This window comes from Ptychodera flava, chromosome 5 (genome assembly GCF_041260155.1).
Source record: "Ptychodera flava strain L36383 chromosome 5, AS_Pfla_20210202, whole genome shotgun sequence".
Lineage (NCBI taxonomy): Eukaryota > Metazoa > Hemichordata > Enteropneusta > Ptychoderidae > Ptychodera > Ptychodera flava.
This window is the reverse complement of record NC_091932.1, coordinates 1,571,850-1,577,849: the sequence shown is the minus strand read 5'-3', so window position 1 is coordinate 1,577,849 and position 6,000 is coordinate 1,571,850. Positions and strand designations below refer to the sequence as shown.

The 6,000-nt window shown below is 38.1% G+C and overlaps 1 protein-coding gene across 3 annotated transcripts in view; it reads left to right on the top strand.

Moving 5' to 3' along the window:
• The first annotated feature begins 1,705 nt into the window (after window positions 1-1,705).
• The window catches only part of LOC139132409 (D-aspartate oxidase-like), an 86,953-nt gene continuing 82,658 nt past the window's right edge, over window positions 1,706-6,000 (top strand). Inside the window, exon 1 of one of the 3 annotated variants that reach the window (XM_070698757.1) lies at window positions 1,706-1,954. The gene's annotated coding sequence lies outside the window, so the exon portion shown is untranslated. The remainder of the gene's footprint in view (window positions 1,955-6,000) is intronic. The other 2 variants (XM_070698755.1, XM_070698756.1) reach the window with 2 other exon arrangements.

Sequence of the window (6,000 nt, the reverse complement as noted above, 5' to 3'; positions counted from 1 at the left end):
TTGTCGCTGATACAAAATATCGTTAATATAGATAAAGGGAGAAAACTGTCGTGCATATGAACGGGGGGGGGGGGGGCACACGCAAAGAATGCTGGGATTGAATTTAAGAAAAGCGCCCCATGTGTCAATAATTAGATCCAAAAATTTGCCAGTCTTTAGACGGAACGCTCTAGTTTTCAGCTTGCAAGTGGAAGTGCGGTTACCATTGCAATGATAATGACTGCAGAATACGTCCCTTGTTTAACGCAATACGCTGTTATCATTGTAAAAATTGCCAATTTTTGTCCAAAACTTTTTCACGTCACTTCTGCAGGGTTTGACGTCGTGTACGTACGTGAACTGCTTTATCAGAGGGAAACTGGGCACAGTTGTCATATAAACGTTTATGAAGTAACAATTAATTACATTTTATCATGAATCAATACAAATAACATTGCCAATCTTAACCCCTGGCGCGACACCAAGACCAAGGGCTGAGCCCGGTAGAGTTGACTTTTCAGATCCTCAGATTCAGATCCTCAGATCCTCAGATTCAGATCCTCAGATCTCAGACCTCAGATCCTATAACTTCAGACGCAGATTCGAAATTAAAATTTCACAATTTTCAAAATTTGATGTAATATACTGATAAATAAAATATAATTTAGATTTGAAAAGCTTTAGAAATTATTTTATTTCTATCTTGAATCTTGAACTTTCGATCTCAGAATCAGAACGTCACCAGTCGAAGACAGGGTGCGCAATGACTCCAATTGTTATGTCATCACGTGAACGTTCCCTCATAGGGATAAACACACCCGCGATCGAACGATCAAGACCGCGACGATCATGTAAATGCTGGCTATCGACAGTCCGTATTTTACCATCGTTCGCAATATTGATGACGAGGGAATATAACTAATCCATGTTGGAGGCCAGTTACCCTAGGCTAAATCAGAATTCAGGGGTCGGAAGAAGCAAATTAGCTAATCTGTAATTGTAGACCCGTGTTCGTTGAAACTTGTTGAGCAAAAACGTTTATGTAGACTTGTTTTTTTTTTCATAACTGCCTTTTACATGTCATATTCAAATTATTTAATTTAATATTGCAATCATACTGTTAATACGGGTATTGTAAAAGGCTTGTAAATTCGAATCTGCATCTGAAGTTATAGGATCTGAAATCTGAGATCTGAGGATCTGAATCTGAGGATTGAGGATCTGAATCTGAGGATCTGAAAAGTCAACTCTACCTGCTGAGCCCTATATAATATTATCATACAATCAATGCGTGTGTGAAGCATGGCTATATCAAAATAATTATGGACGCGTTTGGTTCTAGTTCTTATAGTATTTATTTATGAGGATGGCTATTCGCACCGCAGCGCTTATACCCGATCAGATAAGAATCTTTTTTCCTCCCTGCCCCCTCTGTTTGTCCCTCTCTCTCGTTCTCTCTCTTTCTCTTGAAGATTTCTTGCGAAGATTGCTGTTAATTTTATTTTATTATTTTTTAATAAGTTAATTTAAGTTATGATTTCGATGAAAAAAGAAACCAACTTGAAGATAAGTCATTGTGCCACTCTGATGCGTCTTCAGGGGAGGAAAAATAATGAAATCGAGAAACAACCGGGAAATGTCCATTTCGTGTGGCCATCCAGGGTCCAACCCGGAATTCGAATGGATGACAGTACAAACACACCCACGTGCACAAACTGCTCATAGAAGTACGGTTTGTCCGCGTGGGTTTGTTTGTAGTCCGGAGTAGAACTGGGGTAGAGCCAGGAAGAGTCTGCGTGACCATGTTTGATTAGGCTGAGTAGAAATCCAAAAAATACCGGTAGTGATTCTGCATCGTTGATATTCACGAAGCCATCTGAAAACGAATCCGAATATTTACAGTGTTAGAAACGAGTTCACGCGAAGGTCAGAATAACGGTCTTGAAGATAATCCACAGCATTGGTATTCCAGTACGTAAGTGGTGTAAAATTTTAAAGATTTCTTTAAGCTCAGGCTGAGTGACATATTTTACTCGTCCCGTAATCGGACAATGGCTGTTAGAGTTTTTTCCTGTACACTAAGCCCGCTCTGCTCTGTGCGATTCACCCACCGTTCACGGACTGTACATACATGTATGATGTACTCGGCTGAGCTGAATCGCCACGCCAGCAGCCATAAGGGGAGAACCATTTGATTTCTGGGGGGGGGTATGGAGGATTTTGAGAAAAAAAAATTTGTCACCAGGTGAGAGAGAAGAAAAAAAAAATTGATCCTGTCATGGCCTGAGAAAAAAAAAATTGTCATAACAGACAGAAGAGAAAAAAAAATTGTCACAATGCACCAGAAATAAGCAAAATTTGGAAACCTTATTCTCATGTATTCTTTGCCGGCGCGCCGCCATAGGCGGCGCAAATGTTTTACCACAAGCAATTCTTATGTTTCTTTTCCCAGCACTTATGATATAAGCATGCACTATATGGGTCTACTTTACACCTCAGTACACTCAATGTTTTCCTTCCATTTTCTGACCCAAGAAATCATATTTCAGGATTTCTGTTGCCATATCTCAATAGCATAGGCACTATCTAAAGGGGACTATTTGACTTCTGTAAATTGTGAAAATTTAAAACACAAGACAGGAGTCAATAAACTAGTGTTAAAACCAATATTATTTTCTCAATATGAATTTGTTAGAAAGATGTACCTTGACAATGAAAAATTGAGGAACAACAAATATGATGTGAGCCTTGTTTTTCTGACCACAAACACCGGATCGCAAACATACCATATTCAGGCTTTCATTAGAAGCTGGCAGCTGGAGAAATGACACAAGAAGGTCAAAGATTTTCCGTTCCTGTATATTCATTTGTCTTCAGTCTCTGGCAAACAAACTGTTTTTCACAAATTGTATTGTCATTGTTTGGTTGTTGAATATTGTGACTCAAAAACTGATCATGCAAAAAATGTAAAAAATATCAGTGTTCAATGTCATTTTCAAACAGTTTTACCGAGTGCAAAATAAACTGAAACTCCTCTCAGATTGCACCATAAACACATCAATTTCTCAAAATTTCCAATACGAAAGGGGGAACCCCCCTCTCGTGCTCTCCCCCCTTGGGGTATTCTAATAGTTTCACTTAGTAAACAAATTAAAAAAAAACTCAGAGATTGAACCAGACTGCACCATTGCACACATCAATATCTTAAAAAATTCCATGTAAGATAGGGGAAAGCCCCTGTGACACTTCCCCCTAAGCCTCTCTCATGTTCTCCCCCCTGTACTTTCAAATTCTGCCCCGTCAGATATCCTAGTGAAAACCCTGTCATAATATCCATCCAAATTAAACAATATACTATATGGTTAGATACTGCGTGATCTTTTATATTTTTATTTTATTGTGACTTTGAATTTCATTTTGATGTGTTCACCTTTTTTGAACCATCATGAGATAACTGATGATAGTCTAGCAGGGTACATCAAGATTTGAAAGGTCTTTACTGTTGCTGTAATTACATGTATTGGTATTTAACTTTTCTAAGTGGGGAATGGTCAAAATTTCAGAGTTAGAGAGGGAGGTTACTTAAATTCATCATGGTTGGTGAAGGGGGAGGGTCACTCGAAATTTCGGAGTTTCAGGCCGTCAATAATGACGGCTCCCTTATATACAACACATTACAAACTTGATGACCAATAAAAAAAATTTGCACTCTGATAACCATAAAAAAAAAAAATACAAAGCATTGGAAAAAAAAAATTGCTGTCACTCTGACAGTAGAAAAAAAAATTGCTGTCACTCTGACATTACCCTCTTCCTCCATAACCCCCCCCCCCAGAAATCAAATGGTTCTCCCATAACCTAGCAGTCAAAGTATAGTGTGGAAACTTAGACTTAGAGCAGTCAAAACTCACACGCAACTTTTCCCCTACATTTTGAAGGCAAGCGCACGTCAACCTAACGAACAATGTTCTTGAGCATGTATTATACAACAACATCACTGACTACTTAAGGGAGTGCCCAGAATGTGCTACGGGGGGGGAGGCTAGAGGATTTTCAGGGGGGAGGGGCACCCATTTTCCCCCCAAGAAAAATTAGAGGGGGGGGGGGGCAGACCAGAATACCACAATCTTTACGCGGGGGCAGCTAAGGAAAAAAAAATCAATTAAATATTTGCCCAGAAGTCCTGATCTATCAAATTATGCATGGCTTTCAAAAATATCTGGTTAAAAATTTATGAATTTGCTAGCTCTTACATTGAAAAAGGGTAGATTTTCCAATAATTCTGTATGTGTATACAGAAGATCATTTGCATCAATGCTACGGTGCCAGATTGTCAAAATATTGACCATAGCATCCTGTGTACACAAGAAATGTGTGGTATGATAGTCGGTATAGAAGAATTTTAACAAGATACTACAGTTGGTTGTATTCAAGTGAGTTTCAGGAGAGCTGTTACTGTTGTAACAACCGTAGAAGAGTTTACCACAATAGATGGGATGATCTAAACATGGAGGACAGGTAAGCAACCATATTTCTATTTCAAAATTCTCTTTATTTTACATGTACTTTGAGTTGACAGAATTTATTTTTAATGAAAAATAATTTAAAAAAATCAGAAATCAGATTTATAAAACAGTTCTAGTACTGTTCAGGTAAGTACCGGTACTGCTGCATTTTGATTCAGATTTTTTTGTTTTGTACTGTGTTGATTATTCAGCAATAAAATACACTTTCTTTTGTCTCTTGCCAAAGACGAACAGCCTTATCGAACTGGGAAGTTTTCAACAGATTGCCCATTTATTGAAATAGCCAAAAATTTACTGAGTCTCTCACTGCTAAGTCTATTTCTGGATGCAGTCTTTGTTTTGTTCTGAACAGAAAAGTCCCGTTCACAGTCTGCAGTTTGCACAGGAAGAGTCAATGCAATGCTGGCCAGTGTAAGTAAGTTGGAGAAGCTATCCTTATGGTAGGTGTGGATCAACTGTCAGAGTGTCACAAGGGTCACAAGTTTATCTCTAGGATATGCTTCTTGAATTACAAGTTCTTTTAACATGCCCCATTCTCTTCTTGTTGCTTCTGCCTCAATTTGTGGCTCCATCTTTGTGCCATCTGCTAACTCTACCTCCTTCCCATATAGATCAATGAGACTCTCAAGTTTGTCATTTCCCCACTCCCTCTTATCTTCAACATGCTCATGCTCGACACAGAAAAGACTGTGATTATATTTGAGCTTTCTTCTGGAAATATTACCATCAGATTTTTGATGATTTCCTCACAGAATAGCTGCCAAATGTGAACTTGAAAGTGGTTTTTCTTCACTTCACTGCAATATGATAACACATCCCCTTCAAGTTTCAGGTTTCCATCCTCATCAGGCACCAAGGACTTAAATAGCTGCTGCATGTGAAGATCATTCTCACTTTTCAGCTTCTCTATCTCTTTCACAGCAAAGTTGACAGCTGGCTGAACCAGAGCTAGATCAAGATCTTGCTTCTGAAACACCATGGACAGTTTGGTAAGAATTGGAATGACATCCATCAACATGTACATCGATTAGATTAGATTAGATAACTTTATTGCCATTATATACATTCATGTACATTAGGAAACTGTCTTGCTGTCATCACACAAAACAACACAACATCAGATATTACATGTAACTAAAAACACTTTAAACACCGACTACAAATCCAAAAAAGTAATACGAAGGAGGCATGAGTAAAATAAAAAATAAAATAAAATAAAATAAAACAAGGCAGTATTGCTGAAGGCAATGAGTACTTGGGCCGTGATAGAGTAATTTTGAGGACAATATATACTACTATTCAAATATGGTCTTGAATTTCCTCCTGTCAATGAGGCATTTGATTAACTGGTTATTAAACGAAGCAATGGCATGACAACGGCAAAATATGTCTAGCAACTTTTGTGGAGTTTGAGGCAGGGGTTCTTTATTTATAGCGGGAATTGCTTAAACTCCTTAAATATTCAAATTACAGCAAATTTCTTTTGTTCTCGATG